Source organism: Balaenoptera physalus, assembly GCF_965194825.1.
Source record: "Balaenoptera physalus genome assembly, chromosome: 4".
NCBI lineage: Eukaryota > Metazoa > Chordata > Mammalia > Artiodactyla > Balaenopteridae > Balaenoptera > Balaenoptera physalus.
Window position 1 is genome coordinate 110,893,399 of NC_138891.1, and position 20,708 is coordinate 110,914,106.

The 20,708-nt window shown below is 35.8% G+C and overlaps 1 long non-coding RNA gene across 1 annotated transcript in view; it reads left to right on the forward strand.

Annotated features, from left to right (window-relative positions):
• LOC309660152 overlaps positions 1-20,708 on the forward strand; it is a 68,709-nt gene that overhangs the window by 44,752 nt on the left and 3,249 nt on the right. The window contains exon 2 of the long non-coding RNA XR_014263211.1: positions 1,105-1,264. This is a non-coding gene — a long non-coding RNA (uncharacterized lncRNA). The remainder of the gene's footprint in view (positions 1-1,104; positions 1,265-20,708) is intronic.

A 20,708-nucleotide genomic window follows, 5' to 3' on the forward strand; every position in this document is an offset into this window, starting at 1 on the left:
AGTGAAAAATAAAGGATATCTCACCTCTGAAGAGAGATTTTTTGTTTCTTTCATAACTGTGAATGACCTGTGTGACCCACCTGGTCTTTCCACAAATGAAAGAAAGAAAATCCTTCAAGGGTAAAATATGAGTTATTCTATGAGAAAACAATTTTAAATTTAAAAAAAAGAAAGTGTTTGGCTTGTATCACGGCATGTGTCTGATTTGAATCACTTTCAGCTAGTACTGTTGTACCAGTTAAAATATTTTAGTTGTATAATGCATATGTAAAAGGAAGAAAATATTTTATTTCAGAATAAGCATTTGCAATAAGCATGAAAACCATTCTCACATTATCAGAATAAATGAAATATTGTGCATGAATATTTTATAGCTTACTGACAAATAAAGTCAAATAATGTCTTTGCACCTATACACATTTTTCTATGAAAAATTTCCAAAATTATACTGAAAAATATCTCTGCCTCATATAGAGGATGGAAATAGTAACTCAGCCATTTTGCAGAATACATAAAATAACTGAATGAGCCAAAATAAAACACAGTGCTTCCATGATTGTAGAAACATACTGAATAGTTTTAATTAGCTTAATTTTAAACTGTCTTTCACTCGATTATTTTTGCACATAGGTAATAATTTTTCATCAAGCATTGCTTCAATTAATTTTGTGAGAGCTCAACATTCTAGGTCACATGATTAAAAGACATTCACCAAATTTTATGCCAAAGCATTTGTTTCTCTTCCCTTCACAGGAAACTCCTTGGCTCTAATCTGCATTATATTTAATCTAGATATTTTAATCAACTCCCAATAATTTCAACTAAAGTGCTACTCAACACCATTTCTAGATAAATCTCTAATATAGGGGAAAACAGAGTAGTGAATTAAACAAACTGTATAAAATCTTATAACTTTTTGTAGATGCATGACTTTAGATAAATCAATTAACCTATCCGATTCAGTATCCTTGTCTGTAAATTGAAGATGATATCAGCTCTAGGATTCCTGTGAAAATAAAATAGCATACCATTTGGCAAGAAGCATCAGAGGTTGAACATGGTAAGTGCTAACTTAATGCTAGTTCTCTTTCTTTTCCTTCCTAGGACATAAAATTATTCAAGTCCACTCACTGGTGTCTTCCTGTCTCTTTCATGATAAACTCCAAAATCACTAAGGCAAACATACTCTCCATGATACATCAATATTCCCAACATCATTTCTCCCTGTGCTTCCTCCAGAATGCACCTGATGCTACAACAATGGGTAAGGCTGTGCAGCTACACAAAATACTATTTTCTGTGTTGTTGTTTTATTTTTCAAATAATCTGTAAATTCTCTGTGGGGAGACACTGTATTTTGCTACTCCAAATATGCCTGAATTCAGAACTTTCCACTGTGGCTGATTAACTAGAAACCTATCCTCTATCCTTGTCCAGTTATCCTTTGCAATACTTCATGTAGTCTCAAGATACCCTTACCTCAGTTTGAAGAATAAGCCAATAGTATTCTCTACAGAGATAATACATAACAATGTAATGGCAGAACAACAACTTTAAAATGTCAAATGGCTATGTAATAGGCTTTTTAAAAATCAGATGTACGGTTAAAGATGGCAATTAAAATATTTTATGTTACTAGTGTTCTCCACAGAAGAAAGACAAACCATAAATGATAAAATAGATATTTTAGTACATTTTCTTAAAGTTATGGAATAGACATTATAAAAATCGCCTCAATAATTCTTGTATCAAAGCCATTTTCAATGTAACTTTCAAACCACATCAGCCATAGAAAGGGTATATTTCCCCAAACTTTGAATATAGGCTAACCCTGTGGCTTGCTTTGTCCAACAGAATGTTTGTGTGAAATTCCAAGCAGGGACCTCAAAGGTCTTAATATACTTCTACATAGAACCTGGCTACTGCCAACTTAACAAATCCAGAAAAGCCTTCTGGAATATAAGAGATGATGTGGAGAAGAGTCTAATTGTCACAGATGAGGAAATCACAGACTAATGTAAAGATATTTGACCCTCAAACATATGACACGGCCCTTCTAAAACTGGCAGAGCTGAGCATTCAAAACAAGGTTGACCATAGACTTGAGTAAGCTCAGCTCAAATAAGAACAAACCAGGTGATCTATAGACGCATGAACACTAATAAATTTTTCAAGCTGCTGCATTTTGAGGTGGCAACTATTAAACTTTGTATTCTTTTAATTCACACTATTAAGCCAGAATACTATGTGATACAATATTCAAAGTACTGTCTTGAGGAAATTTTTAAAATGTGAAAATAAATTTCACATTTATTTCCTTACACCAATTTAAAATATCTTAGTCCTATATATATTTGGCATTCACTCTTTATTATACTTTACACTGCATTCTACTCTTCTTTATTACATTGTATACTACTTCAGTTGTCAGTTCACACTGGATATGGAAATAAATGTCTTAACATTCATAGTAATTTATTTAAAAGATCCATATTGAGTACTGGCTGAAGGCAAAGGCAGCCTACTCTAAATCAGAGGTGGAGAGGTTAAACAGTAACTGTCCTGAGATAACCCGCCAATGAAACTTTTTAGTCAGGACATCCAAGAAGCATATGCTGTCCACGGCTTTGGCAAATGGAAAATCATTTTCACTTCACACTCCAATTAGGATTTTCCATTTCCCACCGGAAATTTAAAAAAAAAAGACCAACAACAACATCCTCCATCCCTCACTGTACTGTGACATGTTGATGTATACACCAGAATATGACAGAGCACACTGCCTCAGGACACGATATTCAACTCAAAGGAGATAGATACTGCTACAGCCCCAATCATCCTTCCTAGGATATAGAAGCAAAGCAAGAATTTAGCAGCATGAAGTGTATGATGTAAGAAGGAAAATCCTCTTTAGCAATGTTGTTCTCTCATATAACATTAAGGATCCTGGTGTAGGAAAATGTGACCCCAGCGTAAAACACATTTAAAAAGATTAGCAGAATTTGAAAAATTCTAGAAAAAGGAGGTCAATATACATTGTACAAGAATATTACTGTTCCAGCCATACTGGCTTAAGGATTTCCAAAGAACAAATTGGGAAATAATACCATTGAGGAGAGTGTGAGAAATTTTATTAGCATACGATGGCACAGAATCCATAATTTGTTGTATTTATAATTAAATTAACAGAGTAGCAAAGCTTATTGTATATTATATAAAGCTGATTTTGGAGTACAGTATGACTTTTTTTAACACTTGGATTGTCATCATAAAGTTCTGAATCAACTCAATCCTTCAGGTAAACTATAGATATCTATAGCAGTTGGATGCTGACAACAATTATTAAGAGGACACTTCAGGAAATACTGTTTGATAAGGGCTGTTGGTTTGTTTATTTCTGTGTGTGTGATGTCACATGTTACATAAACCACCTGCTGGGCAATGAGAAGGAAAAAAGGATTAAGATGACACAATCTCCTGAACTCAGAAACTCACAATCTAGTTTGTCAGTTGAAATTGGCACTGCATTTAGAAAACTACTAGAATAGTAGTAGCATTAAAAAGCACTTTATAGTACTTCCTATGCCTCAGGTTCAGATCGAAGTGCTTTACCTAGGTATGCTCATTGAATTATCACAACAAATCTATCTATGAGCTAGGGACCACTGTTACGCTTATTTTGCAAATGAGGAAAGTGAGGCACACATTAGTAATTGTCATTAGAAACTCACCTGGAAAGTATTGGGTTGGCAAAAACTTCATTCGGGTTTGAGTAAACTAACCGAATGAACTTTTTGGCCAAGCCAATAAATAAAATGGGACTTGAAGGCAGCCAATCTGGCTCCAGTGTGTGTGCCCTTAACCACTATACTCTACAGATTCTCTTGGCACCTTTAAAATACTTTGGAGAGCAGTTATTTGCTTCAATTTGTTCAATGTCATTCTAGGTTGGTACCTCCATATCTTAGAGTCTGTGTGGCTAAAAAGCTCTATAAGAGCATTTCAGTCTATAAAACATTTTATTCATTTATACAACTCACATCAGGATACATTATCCATGATATCTTTTTTTTTTAACATCTTTATTGGAGTATAATTGCTTTACAGTGTTGTGTTAGTTTCTGCTGTATAAAAAAGTGAATCAGCTATATGCGTACGTATAGCCCCATATCCCCCCTCCCTCTTGCATCTCCCTCCTTATCCCATCCCTCTAGGTGGTTGCAAAGCACTGAGCTGATCTCCCTGTGCAGCTGGTTCCCACTAGCTATCTATTTTACATTTGGTAGTGTATATATGTCAAGGCTACTCTCTCACTTCGTCCCAGCTTACACTTCCCCCTCCCCATTGCCTCAAGTCCATTTTCTACGCTTGGGTCTTTATTCCTGTCCTGCCCCTAGGTTCATCAGAACCATTTTTTTTTTTTTTTTTTTTTTTAGATTCCATATATATGTGTTAGCATACAGTATTTGCTTTTCTCTTTCTGACTTACTTCACTCTGTATGACAGACTCTAGGTCCATCCACCTCACTACAAATAACTCAATTTCATTTCTTTTTATGGCTGAGTAATATTCCATTGTATATATGTGCCACATCTTCTTTATCCATTCATCTGTCGATGGACACTTAGGTTGCTTCCATGTCCTGGCTATTGTAAATAGTGCTGCATTGAACATTGTGGTACATGACTCTTTTTGAATTATGGTTTTCTCAGGGTATATACCCAGTAGTGGGATTGCTGGGTCATATGGTAGTTTTATTTTTAGTTTTTTAAGAAAGCTCCATATTGTTCTCCATAGTGGCTGTATCAATTTACATTCCTACCAATAGTGCAAGAGGGTTCCCTTTTCTCCACACCCTCTCCAGCATTTACTGTTTGTAGACTTTTTATGATGGCCATTCTGACCGGTGTGAGGTGATACCTCAGTGTAGTTTTGATTTTCATTTCGCTAATGATTGTGATGTTGAGCATCTTTTCATGTGTTTGTTGGCAACCTGTATATCTTCTTTAGAGAAATGTCTACGTAGGTCTTCTGCCCATTTTTGGATTGGGTTGTTTGTTTTTTTGATATTGAGCTGCATGAGCTGCTTGTATATTTTGGACATTAATCCTTTGTCAGTTGCAAAAATGTCATTTGTAAATATTTTCTCCCATTCTGAGGGTTGGCTTTTCATTTCGTTTAGGTTTCCTTTGCTGTGCAAAAGTTTTTAAGTCTCATTAGGTCCCATATGTCATTTATGTTTTTATTTCCGTTTCTCTAGGAGGTGGGTCAAGTGCCAAGGATCCTTCTATGATTTATGTCATAGAGTGTTCTGCCTATGTTCTCCTCTAAGAGTTTTGTAGTCTCTGGCCTACATTTAGGTCTTTAATCCATTTTGAGTTTATTTTTGTGTATGGTGTGAGGAAGTGTTCTAATTTCATTCTTTTACATGTAGCGGTCGAGTTTTCCCAGCACCACTTACTGAAGAAACTGTCTTTTCTCCATTGTATGCTCTTGCCCCCTTTATCAAAGATAATGTAACCATATGTGCGTGGGTTTACCTCTGGGCTTTCTATCCTGTTCCATTGATATATATATCTGTTTTTGTGCCAGTACCATACTGTCTTGATTATTGTAGCTTTGTAGTATAGTCTGAAGTCCAGGAGCCTGATTTCTCCAGCTCCGTTTTTCTTTCTCAAGATTGCTTTGGTTATTCAGGGTCTTTTGTGTTTCCATACAAATTGTGCAATTTTTTCTTCTAGTTCTGTGAAAAATGCCATCAGTAGTTTGATAGGGATTGCATTGAATCTATAGATTGCTTTGGGTAGTATAGTCATTCTCACAACGTTGATTCTTCCAATCCAAGAACATGGTATATTTCTCCATCTGTTTGTATCATCTTTAATTTCTTTCATCACTGTCTTATAGTTTTCTGCATACAGGTCTTTTGTCTCCTTAGGTAGGTTTATTCCTAGGTATTTTATTCTTTTTGTTGCAATGGTAAATGGGAGTGTTTCCTTAATTTCTCTTTCAGATTTTTCATCATTATTGTATATGAATGCAAGAGATTTCTGTGCATTAATTTTGTATCCTGCTACTCTACCAAATTCGTTGATTAGCTCTAGTAGTTTTCTGGTAGCATCTTTAGGATTCTCTATGTATAGTATCATGTCATCTGCAAACAGTGACAGCTTTACTTCTTCTTTTCTGATTTGAATTCCTTTTATTTCTTTTTCATCTCTGACTGCTCTGGCTAAAACTTCCAAAACTATGTTGAATAACAGTGGTGAGAGTGGGCAATCTTTTCTTGTTCCTGATCTTAGTGGAAATGGTTTCAGTTTTTCACCATTGAGAACGATGTTGGCTGTGGGTTTGTCATATATGGCCTTTATTATATTCAGGTAGGTTCTGTCTGTGACTACTTTCTGGAGAGTTTTTACCATAAATGGGTGTTGAATTTTGTCAAAAGCTTTTTCTGCATCTATTGAGATTATCATATAGTTTTTATCCTTCAGTTTGTTAATATGGTGTATCACATTGATTGATTTGCATATATTGAAGAATCCTTGCATTCCTGGGATAAACCCCACTTGATCATGGTGTATGATCCTTTTAATGTGCTGTTGGATTCTGTTTGCCAGTATTTTGTTGAGGATTTTTGCATCTATGTTCATCAGAGATATTGGTCTGTAGTTTTCTTTTTTCGTGACATCTTTGTCTGGTTTTGGTATCAGGGTGATGGTGGCCTTGTAGAATGAATTTGGGAGGGTTCCTCTCTCTGCTATATTTTGGAAGAGTCTGAGAAGGACAGGTGTTAGCTCTTCTATAAATGTTTGATAGAATTCGCCTATGAAGCCATCTGGTCCTGGGCGTTTGTTTGTTGGATGATTTTTAATCACAGTTTCAGTGCTTGTGATTGGTCTGTTTATATTTTCTATTTCTTCCTGGTTCGGTCTCAGAAGGTTGTGCTTTTCTAAGAATTTGTCCATTTCTTCCAGGTTGTCCATTTTATTGGCATAGAGTTGCTTGCAGTAATTTCTCATGATCCTTTGTATTTCTGCAGTGTCAGTTGTTACTTCTCCTTTTTCATTTCTAATTCTGTTGATTTGAGTCTTCTCCCCTTTTTTCTTGATGAGTCTGGCTAATGGTTTATCAATTTTGTTTATCTTCTTGAAGAACCAGCTTTTAGTTTTATTGATCTTTGCTATTGTTTCCTTTATTTCTTTTACATTTATTTCTGATCTGCTCTTTATGATTTCTTTCCTTCTGCTAACTCCGGGGGTTTTTTGTTCTTCTTTCTCTAATTGCTTTAGGTGTAAGTTTAGGTTGTTTGAGACTTTTCTTGTTTCTTGAGGTAGGATTGTATTGTTATAAACTTCCCTCTTAGAACTGCTTTTGCTGCATCCCATTGGCTTTGGGTCGTCGTGTTTTCATTGTCATTTGTTTCTAGGTATTTTTTGATTTCTTCAGTGATCTCTTGGTTATTTAGTAGTGTATTGTTTAGCCTCCATGTGTTTGTATTTTTTACAGTTTTTTTTCCTGTAACTGATGTCTAGGCTCATAACATTGTGATCGGAAATGATACTTGATACGATTTCAATTTTCTTAAGTTTACCAAGGCTTGATTTGTGACCCACGATATGATGTATCCTGGAAAATGTTCCAAGAGTACTTGAGAAGAAAGTGTATTCTGTTGTTTTTGGATGGAATGTCCTATAAATATCAATTAAGTCTATCTTGTTTAATGTGTCATTTAAAGCTTGTGTTTCCTTATTTATTTTCATTTTGGATGATCTGTCCATTGGTGAAAGTGGGGTGTTAAAGTCCCCGAATCAAGATGGCATACTAGTAGGACATGGAATTTGCACGTTGTCACAACTAGTGCACCTACACGGCACTAGTGGGGGACCATGGACACTTAAAGGGACGGGAGGAACCCCCAGTGACCGAGTAGGATGTGGGGCATGGTGGGACTGAAGGGGGAGGAGAAGTGAAGGCAGGACGGGACTGGCGCCCCTGAGTGGTGGCTGGGGGAGAGGAAGGGATCCCAAGCCCGAGGGACAAACTGTGGAACAATTGGGAGAGCAGAGGATCAAAAGTGAGCACGGCCAGGTTTCTCCTGACCACTTGGGCCACCAGAAGCCTGCTGAGATCCCAGGCCTGATCCTCTGCCCACCAAGATCCCCTCAAGATGCGTGGGTCCTGAGGAAGTGGGAGGGAGGGAAGGGGGAGCAAAAGTAAAGGCCGGACCTCCGGGACTGGCGCCCCTGAGGGGTGGCTGGTGGAGAGGAAGAGTTCCTACACCCACCAGCACCCACCCACAGTTAGGGGTCCAGTGGGGACAGGGAGACCCTGGGGGAGATGGTGGGGGAGGGGCGCAAGGGAACGGAAGGGAATGGGGACACTGCTTTCCCTGTCCACTTAGGTACCGGGAAGACTGTTGGGCTCCCGGGCCTAATCCTCTGCCCATGGAGCCTCCTTCATGCTGTGCAGAGCCCAAACCCCACCCCTACACCCCCACACAGAGCCCTACCTCTACACTCGGAGACCCCTTCAATGAGCTGGGCCTAAACCCCACCCACACTCACTCAGGGCCCTACCTCCAAACTGTGGAATGCCGCACTCCAGACACCCTCCTTTTGAAATGCTGCCTCTCCCCTTCCACGCAGGTCCTAAGCAGAGGCTCTGCCCCAGGCTTGAATGTCACCCTACCTGGGCCTCGCCTCCAGGGCCTTTTCCGACTACATGGGTCCTGAGCCTAGGCCCCACCCAAAGCTCAAACGTCACCCCCCACACTTGCCTAGGTCCTGCCCCACCCTAAACCCTGCCCCTGCCTAAGTTCCACCCCCGCCTAAACTCCACCCCCATAATCATGGCTTTTCTTTGTTTTTTCCTCTTTTAGATTGGGGTTCCATTTTAACTTGTTGATTCATTGTTCTTGATTCTTTTATTTTTTAGTTTTCCTAATAAATCTTTTAATTTTCTAATTTTATTTTATTCTTTATAATTTCTTACTGTTCTCTCCTTTTGGCTTGTCCCCCCCCCCTTTTTTTTTTCTTTTTTCTGTTGTGGTGTTATTTTGCTTTGTTGCAGTTGTTTCAACTATAGTCTTATTTTTCCTAATATACTTTTTGTCTTTCTAAATTTATTTTGTTTTTTATTCTTTGATATTGTACTGCTCCTTTTATTCTTTCTTTCTTCTTTTTTTTTTTTTTTTTTACTGTGCCACGAAGCTTGCAGGATCTTGGCTCCCAGGCCAGAGGTCAGGCCCAAGCTGCTGTGGTGGGAGCTCCAAGTTCAAACGACTGGACTGAGAATCTCAGACCCCAGAGAATATCAATCGGAGTGAGACCACCCAGAAGTCCTCATGTCAGCACCAAGACCCAGCTCTGTCCAACTGCCTGCAAACTCTAGTGCTGGACGTCTCAGGCCAAACAACCAGTAAGACAGGAATACAGCACCACCCATTAAAAAAAAAAAAAAAGAAAATGAAATGACAAAAAAGTATGTTATAGATGAAGGAGCAAGGTAAAACCCTACAAGACCAAATAAATGAAGGTGAGATAGGCAACCTACCTGAAAAAGAATTCAGAGTAATGTTAGTAAAGATGATCCTAAATCTCAGAAACAGAATGGAGAAAATACAAGAAACATTTAACAAGGATCTAGAAGAACTAAAGGGCAAACAAACAGTGATGAACAACACAATTACTGAAATTAAAAATACTCTAGAAGGAATCAATAACAGAATAACTGAGGTAGAAGAATGGATAAGTGAGCTGGAAGATAAAATGGTGGAAATAACTGCCAGGGAGCAGAATAAAGAAAAAAGAATGAAAAGAATTGAGGACAGTCTCAGAGACCTCTGGGACAACATTAAATGTACCAACATTCGAAGTATAGGGGTCCCAGAAGAAGAAGAGGAAAGGAAAGGGTCTGAGAAAATATTTGAAGAGATTATAGTCAAAAACTTCCCTAATATGGGAAAGGAAATAATCAGTCAAGCCCAGGAAACACAGAGAGCACCATACAGGATAAACCCAAAGAGGAACACGCCGAGATGCACATTAATCAAACTATCAAAAATTAAATACAAAGAATATTAAAAGCAGCAAGGGAAAAGAAACAAATAACATACAAGTGAATCCCCATAAGGTTAACAGCTGATCTTTCAGCAGAAACTCTGCAAGCCAGAAGGGAGTGGCAGGACATATTTAAAGGGCTGAAAGGGAAAAACCTACAACCAAGATTAGTCTACCCAGCAAGGATCTCATTCACATTCGATGGGCAAATTAAATCCTTTACAGATAAGCAAAAGTTAAGAGAATTCAGCATCTCCAAACCAGCTTTACAACAAATGCTAAAGGAACTTCTCTAGGCAAGAAACACAAGAGAAGGAAAAGACCTACAAAAACAAACACAAAACAATTAAGAAAATGGTAATAGGAACTTACATATCGATAATTACCTTAAATGTAAGTGGATTAAATGCTCCAACCAGAAGACACAGACTAGCTGAATGGATATAAAAATAAGACCCACACATATGCTGTCTGCAAGAGACCCACTTCAGACCTATGGACACATACAGACTGAAAGTGAGGGAATGGGAAAAGATATTCCATGCAAATGGAAATCAAAAGAAAGCTGGAGTAGCAATTCTCATATCAGACAAAATAGACTTTAAAATAAAGACTATTACAAGAGACAAAGAAGGACACTACATAATGATCAAGGGATCAATCCAAGAAGAAGATATAACAATTATAAATATTTATGCATGCAACATAGGAGCACCTCAATACATAAGGCAAATGCTAACAGCCATAAAAGGGGATATCCAGGATATCTTAATATGACTAATTATAAGAAATAGTTTTTTGATACACAGTCTGAATAAGAGGCATGTTTTCCTTCACTGACTCTGAAATGAGATTTAAATGTATGAACAGTCCAACAAGGCTAATTTTCAAGTTGTTACATGTTTGTACCCTAAACTTGAAATGTATTATCAAATAAGAGCAGTTTTATATTCCCCTTTATATTTGAGCATTTTTTTCTCTTCCCTTAGCTTCTCCCCTGTTTTGCTTCTTCTCAGACCATTTTTGACATTAAAAAAAAAAAACGGGCTTCCCTGGTGGTGCAGTGGTTGGGAGTCTGCCTGCCAACGCAGGGAACATGGGTTCGAGCCCTGGTCCGGGAGGATCCCACATGCCGCGGAGCAGCTGGGCCTGTGCGCCACAACTACTGAGCCTGCGCTCTCGAACCCACGAGCCACAACTACTGAAGCCTGTGCACCTGGAGCCTGTGCTCCACAAGAGAGGCCACCGCAATGAGAAGCCTACGCACCGCAACGAAGAGTGGCCCCCACTCACCACAACTAGAGAAAGCCTGTGCGCAGCAACAAAGACCCAACGCAGCCAAAAATACAATAAATAAATTTTTTTTAAAAAATGTATAACTTTAGGGAGTTTACAATCCAGTTGGAAACAACAATACAAGACAGGAATATGAAAATATACTTTATGCTATAGGGATTAAGAAAAGATCAAAATGTAGCAAAATAATTAAGGATAATTTTAAGATTGAATTATCCTTATACAATTATATTGAACACTGAAGTGTTGCAAGGCAGACAAATATATAGAAGACTGAAAAATCCAGTTGGATGGAAAACACCAGTGCATACAGGAAAAATCATTTGGTTTTTCTGGAGCCAATACTTTGCACTGTGATGTAAGGACTCCTAGGATTATATTAGTAGTATAGAACCAGATCACTAAGGACTATGAAAAATACTTCAAAGAATTGGAGACCAGTTATCAAAACTTTTAAAATTGCTGACTGCCTCAATAGAAAATGTTTACACATTCACTAAATAGATAAATGTTTTCATTTATATAAAATTATTATATTAATTGATATAATGTTTCATAAGACACTGTATAATGTGCATTATATATATACACATTTAGAAATTAAAATTATCACATACAGAGGAGCTAAGTAACATTTTAAAATGTAAAGCTATACACAATGCTACCATTAGCTAAAATTCCATTTACACTTAGGGAAACACCCTCCTGAGAATTGCTATTTGGGTGCTGAATTCTTATCAGATAGCACTGTTTTCTAAAATGTATATTAACTTAACATACTTGCTGAATTCATAAATAGTGCTAAGTGTAACATTAGGTCTGCTCATTTCTTGTTTAACTCTGCTGATTCAATATGTTACCCCGAGGAATCATTTTAGACAACATCAACACTTTATGGTGATAATTTCTTTGGTAATATATATTTAAAACCCTGGACACAGTTAAATTATAATACATAGAAATGCACTTAAAGCAAACAAAAGAGTGGAGGTATCATTGTCAACCCCTCTGTGTGGTGAAACCTCAACCATTCCTCAGGATGCCTTTGATACCTTGTGTGACACATACAACAGCATTTTTATGTAACTTATTAATAAAGAATAATTATAGATTTTAAGTCAAAATGTTGACATAAAGATAAATTCTCATGTTTCCTTTACACACTAATGAAGGTAGACTGGGTAACCAGGATTTAATGCATAGAAATTTAACATGAAACTTTAGAAGGAAACAATATAAGACCTGTAGGTGACTATGGCTTCAGACAACAGAGAGTAACTGTAAGAAATTTATAAGGAGATAGAGTGTCCTGTTAAAAATCGTCTTGTATAATTTGATAGAAAAGTGCTCAGGAAAAAGAAAATTTGAGTGAGGAAGTGTGGTTGACTATTGATTCCTGCCTGACAGTGCTTTGCTTTGCCCCATTTTCTCCCGATCGTTTATTTGCACTAAGATTGCTGATATTAGCTTGGCTTCCCCCAGTTTTGAAAGGAATGTTGAATTCCATTTATAATTTTAGCCTGGGATCTCCAATTTAAAGTCATATTCATTCAAGACATAAATTATAGAAAAAAGTAAATAAAATTGTATCACCCACAAAGACAAAAAGATTGGTAGATGATTCAGATGCAGAAAACAACAACGTTTGGGCTATGTCAAGCGACTTTGGGTATGGGGCAAGTTGGCAAAACAGCTTGGATTCTTCTCCAGGGTGAAAAACAAAATTTTGATGAAATGTAGGGAAGGGGAAAGACATGATTCAGGTTTTAGTCTAATTTAGATTAATGAATTTAGACCAATTAAATTGGACAAAATTTAGAGAAGAAACAAAAAGAGGGTTCAGAGGAGACAGACATTGATGAGATACCTAAACACGTAGCAGAGGTAGACAAAGAAGAAAAGGGAAAAATGAATATGAAAAGGAGAAAGACAAACTCTAAATTTAGAACCATATCTAGGACCAGGCTAAGAATGGGGTCTTGAACGTGTCTGATATGTGTGTTCAGTTGAAATGGAAAACAATTCTTTGCTTTTACTCCCATCAGTAGACGAGATCTAATTTCCCTCTGCTTGATGACTCAGTTTACCAATAAAATTTGGCAGAAGTGATGTTCTGGGCTTGCTAATACTAAGTCAAAAGAAGATTTGCATGTTCCACCTGGCTCTCATAGCACACTCACTACTGGAATCCATCTGTAACATTGAAATGACCATGAAGTCTCACGGAGAGGCTCACATAGAGAGAACGAAACCTCCAACCAAAAGCCCCAGCTGAGCTCAAAACAGACAGCCAACATCAACTTGGCAATCATATCACTAAGCACACATGCGAATAGGTTCTCCAGCCCAACTGAGCCACTCTAACTTATGCTATAGAAGGCAGAGATCTTACAAGACATATTTTTGTTCAGTTCTTAACCCCTAGCAAACTGACACATATAGAAAATATTTAATGGATATTTGTTGAATGAATGAACGTACAAATGCACTGTTATGCTCAAAAGCATATTTCACTGACCAGTAGGTTTTTAAAAATTAGGAGTAGGTTATGACTCGCAAGTCTCAGAAGGAGTTTCTCACCTTCAAGCAGTCTCACATATTGGATAAGTTTCAGTTTATTTTGGCACATCCACCATGACATGGCCATTTTGATGGCGTGGCCATTGAGAAACAGAATGTAAAAACCTCCAGAGAAAACTGTTTTTATTTATATTTGGTGATAGTCTCCACTTGTCAATCAGAATTGGCACTCTGGTGGAAACTAATTAACCAACTTGACCTAGATTCCAGAATATGACTCTTAGGAAAAACCATCTTTAATGTACTTTATGCATCTTGAGGATGTGAATCAAGTTGTGGCTCTAACACTCCTCACCCCTTTTTTATTAGATGTTGAAGAAAGAAATTAAAATACATCACAAATTATAATGTGTTTTTTAAAAACAGTGGTTGAATAAATCTACCTTCTCCTGAAAATTAGATCTTTTTTAATATAAGTTTAGACTTCTACAACTGATATTTGATCCTAGGCATCAAATTTTTCAGTCTGATGTAAACATTTGTTTTTAAAGTGTACATTTAAAAAACTTTAAAATGTTAAAACCAGGTTGTATTCTATCAAATATTATCTTTGTTCATACCTATGGAGGCACTTCATGAAGTCAGATACTACTAGGAAATGTGAAACAAAATATATAATTTTCCAATGTTTAATACCGCAAAGAATGAAATATTATTCAAACATATAAACGTCCTTCTGGGGATGATGACTACTGCAGTAAGGATAGGGTTTCACAACTTAAAATTTGGTTTTTATTTTAAAATGCTTTGTAAAACTAAAAAGTACAGAGTAATTTAACATAGACATGTAGTATCTCCAAAAAAGACAGTGTGTAGATAATACTCATGCCTATTCTAGCCTCCTTTTATGCCTTTTCTCCATTCTACATGCTGCTACAACCAATTAATTCAAAGTTCTTTGCACATGGCAGTGTTTTTCAAAGTGTAGTTTATGAACTTCTCTTGGCCTGTGAAACAAATACAGTAGCAAATATTACTTATACTACTACTAACAATGATAATAATTTTTAGTCTCATAATAATAATAATAATATTTTAAATATAGAATAAATAATAGAATCATATTACCTGCAAGTGTGCCTTCATGACACTTTTGTTTCACTGTGTATATTTGTATGTGCTGATCTCACGTGTACTATAAATAAATATACTTGAGTAAGTAATACCGAAGAAAATTTGAAAGCCATTGTATGAAGAGTGATAGCAAGTAGAATTGGATATTCTGCCTGTTGTTAGAATTAGAATTTGTGCCAAAGCCAAGAGTTCACTGAACAGAAGCCAGTTGATATTCTCTCCCAAGTTTCTTGTTCTTAGAGAGGAAAGTTATTGCCATTTATTCTTAAGCATGATTTAGTCTATTTCTGTACTTCAGATATTTAAAGAGACTATTTTCAGTGTTGCTTTGAAATTAAGTGACTCACAACTTCAATCCCGTAATGTTTAGACTAGTTATGAAGCTCTTGGAAGTATAATTATGCTTCAGATATTTTCACCTCCATTAAGATTGAAGTTACCCAGTAGAAAAATCCCCAGAGCCCAGGAGGGAAGAAGAGGCAAGTAGGTCATCCCAGCTCCTAGTCTAGTCAAGTGTTCCAGAATAGTTTAGCTGGTTCAACATGCCTTTTATGATAAAGGCACAGAATTAAAGAACAAAGTCAGTAATGAGAAATGTTACATGAATTGTATGGAAAGGAGTTTATAAGAAAACAGAAGATAATAAATTTGGATAAACTCAATTTAGGCTATTAAATAGATATAGACACTGAAATGCATTTCAAAATGAAAAATAGAGGTAAGCTTTGATGAAAATATAATAAGGTCTGGCCTTGAAGAGGTTACAGGAGTCCACAATCACTCACTTATTTTTTTACTCAACAAATATTAAAGACTAAATATCCCAAGGAGAATATAATGATGAAAATTCTAACTTTAAGGAAGTTTCATAAAAAATTTGATAGAAATATGAGCCAAGTGCATGTAATACCCATAAAGCCTTGCTACCTGCAGTCAAGTCTGAGCTTCATGTAAAATTCAAAGAAATGCCAACCAGTTCAAAATCTAATAAGGATTTGAAAGGCATTATATTTACTGTTCCTTAAAAAATGCAAATATAACTTATAAAATCCATTATGCAATTTATTATAGGTTATAAAAACTTATCTACCATATGTTCAAGTTTTTCTTTCTATAAAGTCTCTATAACTTTTCCCCAAACTAAGCACAAACTGATTCTTTCTTCTCTGTTCATCTCATCTTTAGATCTATTAACTGATCTTCTGACTGAGATTGTCTGTACTTGCCTATTTAAATCTATCAAATCTATAAATATTCATACATATTTTCTGTCCCATGTAAAAGTAAAGAAAATATTGATACAATATGGAAAATATAATGGGAAAATGATACTAATAGAAATAAAGAACACTGAAAAAAAATAATGTTGAGAGAGAGAAGATTTATTCAGTGCCAGAGGCATTAATGCAAGTTGTTGGTAAAATTCAAAATGGATTATTTCCAATGAATACTTTCAAATGTTGGGTATAAACTTTAGTGAGGTAAAATATTTGGATTTATAAGAATAGGGAGGTATTGTTACATCGTAAATTGCCTGAGACTGCAAAGAGTGAGAGTTTTGTTGATGAAGAGACAAGTTTTAAGTAAGATTCCTGGGAAACAACTCTATTAAGTGGATAAGACAAAAGAATGAGCCAGATAACAGATGGCAAGAGGAAAAGAAGACTGAATAATTCTGTGTCAGGTAATAAACAAGATTAGAAAATAACAGATGCCACAAACAGATCAAGAAGTTCAATGATATACAGGGCTATCTGATACATACTGTGAGACTATTCTTGTGCTGTGGGTAAAATTTCCTTTGAAAGATATAAAAAAATGATGTCATAAAATTGTTCACTTTTTCCAAAATATTAACAATTTTGCCTATTTTTGAGAAAAATTATTGTAGGATATAAACTGTCTGCTAAGACTAAAATAAAAATTACAATATAGCAATACCATACTCTATGAACGTACTTAGGGAATTTTTTGTTTGCTTATTTGATATTTTTTGTTTTTTTAAATTAAGATGAGCTATCAAAGAATGAAAGATGTAAAATTACTCCTAAATAAGTCTGCTTAGAAAATAATATGAACAACTGTTTCTTTGACTCAAAATTATGTTAGTGAATATATCCTGGGAAAGAATTAATGGAGATGTAGGAATTACTGTTTTGTTTTGCTTTAAGTAAGCATAATATAATTCAGTATCCCATTTTATATCAAATAATAATTGACAAAGATCATCAATTACCTGAGTCTGTCCCCCTTTTACTACTTTTACCTCATATGGATTAATGAATACTAGAAATTGATAAAACACTGTATGCTATTTAAAATATAGCTTTTTACTTATTCTAATATGTGAAACAATTTAATCAACAAAGTAATTTTTATCTAAGAATATTACTTCTCTGACCTAAAATCAGTGACTCCTTCAGGTTATCAGATGGATTTATAGAAAATAAACATAGCTGAGCAACTCTCATGTGGTATCTAACAGTTAAGGAATGCAAATGACATTTGTTGGATTTCATTCACCACAGTGAGGCAAATTATAAAGCCAGGTAAGAGTGAGAAATAAGGAATACTTTCTCGTAATCTAAGTAAACGTAAGAGCCTACAGCTAGGAACCTACTGCAGAAAACTAACTTTCTTATTTTTCTTGTCTGTCTTCAGGCTTGATTAGCTGAGCTGGTCTGAGTCAATTTTAAGATTAATCCAGGTAGTGTTGAACTGACCAGCTGGCCAGCTGACTGAAAGATATCTGCCCTTGGTAAACAAAGGGACCAGGAATTAGAAAGTGAAAATTTCACTACTATGGGTCAGGCAATTTAAACATGTTCTACAATAACTCTTTATATGTTAAAAAAATATTATATTACCTTATGTGCTGTGTGTTATTTGCACTTAGAGAAAGTTAACCTTTGTGATTAAATGATGTTTTATTGGAAAAATAGTTACATGAATACATTCTCACAGTTTATTCACCCTTTTTTTGAAGAATGTCATCTTTCAATTTTTTCTTTTTACGTTATTAGTTTCTGAGCTCCTTCTTTTTCACTTTAGCTCAATTTTATCTAACACTTTGGTTTTGCCTCAGTGAGATTCAAACTTTTCAAGTTTATACCTGTCTTAACATGTTAACCTTATAAAGCTTCTGTATCCATCTATTCCTCTAGAGATCAGATTGTCAATTATAGTTGCAATTTACAATGCATCTACTTTTTAAAAACTTCTACTAGCACCAGTAAGTTATACTTCAATAATTACTCTACTTCACTTTTTTTCCATGTTATTTTCCCTAATTACTTAACTGGAATCCAAATGATTAAGATAACTATGTTCAAAAATCAATAGTTTGAAATCATTTTTAACCCCACTGAGGTATAATGATTTTAGGAAGATTCTGTAGTTATTCTTAAAAAGTAGTATATAAACCTGTCTGGTGCATTCCATATATCTCAAGTGAGTCTAGATTTAAACCTGAGGTGGCATAACAGACAACTAATTTTATTGAAACTTGCTAACAAAGAATCTAATGTCTATGTAACCAGAAAATGATTTGATTTTTGTCTTCAGTCTAATCCCCAATATTCTTATTTCACCAATCTTCCCTTCAGCATTCTACTACTTTCAAAGTTAGTTGTTATAGGATGTCTTTTCTTTTGCTTCATAACCAAATTAATTTAAACAAAAAAAAGAAGTATTCAACTGCTCTCAAACTAATGCATTATCTTTCTGCATAACAGGATTGAAATTGTGACTTTAACATTAAAAAAAGGACTTGAGAAATAATAGCTAAAAGACAATTGTCACATTCGAGCCTTACACCAAAAGGCCCAAAACTTTTACTCTCCTAGATGAGGGGAAATAATGTATAAAAATAGCATCGGTTCTTAAAAACTGATTCATTCCCCCGTTCAATAAATTGTTGTTAAGCATTTCCAAATATTCTAACAAATAAATGGACAATCACATGCTGAGAAAAGTGTTCAAAAGGAAGTGATAATAGTTTCACAAAACATTATTTTAAAATCTTGATTCATTTTAGGAGGAGAGAATAGGAAAGCTGTCTGTAAAAAGCAATAATTGTGCTGGATTTGGGGAGTGAACTTATTATCTCAGCAAAGTTATCCCAATTACATTTCCTTACACAAAATTCTTTTTAAAGAATTTATAACACCATACCAGTAAGGAAGGTTTAAAAAATAGGGTAATATATTACCCAGGACTCTCTCAGCTGCAGGTATGAAAACACAGTTCTCATGATGCTAAAAAGAAGCAACAGGATGTTCATAGTTGAGATCCAGCTATTGAATCCAACTGTCAAGATTAACTCCCTGGTTCCTCTTGTGACATCCTGAACTAGTTACTGTGGTAGACACAGTGATATACCACCCAGATCCCCCTTCAGTGAGGGACTTGATGCCATGTCTGTGGAAAGTGCCCTGGCAGAAGCCTTCAATTGTTAGTCCCTCCAATAATTGCCTCAAGTGAAGAGATCCACCTTTTCTAAAGTCCCACCCTCTTCCCGAGATGAGGCAAATCTAAGAACTGATGAATTGGTCTATAAAGAACCAAGCTCTTGCCCCAACAGCATATCATTGAAGTAGAGTTACAGACCCAGAGCTCCCAGAGACAATTCCAAGACTGTCTTTAGGTCTGCACTACAGCTCAACTTCTCTCTCTACCCACTTGTACTTGCTTCCCTTCCCTTTCACAGGTATTGGTCTCAAGAGCAGTCCTTAATAAACACCCTGAATGCTAAACTCCATACAAGGGGCTGTTTCCTGGGAAATGTCATCTGTGACACCTATACTCTCTGACCTCTGTTTTCCCATCTATAAAAAGAGAATAATAGAACCTTTCTCCCTGGATTTTTATGAAACTTCATTGAGGACATTCATAGAAGGTACTTAGTCTGATGATTTATATGTAGTAAATAGTCTATACATTTTATTTATGATGATGATGATTATGATGATTGGGGAAGAGAAACTGGGATGTACAGGTATGGTTGAATTCAGGATTCCAAATGATGTCATTATCTTCTATCACTTTCTTGCTCTCTCCAATTTATTTATTTATTTTTTTAATGAGCAACCATATTTTCTCAGCTTCATGTGTTTTCCTCATTTGCTCTAACTACAAACCAGCACTATCCATGTGGTAGAAAGAGGCCAGACATGAACTGAATGACAGAATAAATCTTTTCTTTTCCCCCTCTTCAGGAGGGATGTACTTTGATTTTATGACTGGTCTGGGTCATGTAATGTTACTTATTACCCTGTAACTTTTACCAACACTCCAGATAAAATCTACCTGAAATACTGACAGTGGTCAAACTTTTACTGAAAGTTAAAGCTTTTGTCCTTTTTGAAATGCTCATCTTCTAGGAAGAGCTAATTCTTTACATACTTTAAGAGATGAATGAAACTTTTTTCTTTTTCTCAGATCGTTTCCTGAGAGTAGACACTGACACAGAGAATAAAACAGAGAGAAATGAAGGGTACCATAGGGGAGGGCTGGAAAAAAGGGGAAGAAAAAAGAACTAAGAAGCTTAACACTCCTAAAGATGCATGTTCTCTACTTTATAATACAGAATTGGGCCAGTGTTACATCACAGTGTCAAATATAAATATTTGGGCAAAAATACGTTCTTCCTTGATGGTGACATCAAAATTGATATTACTATTATAAAGTACAGTAAA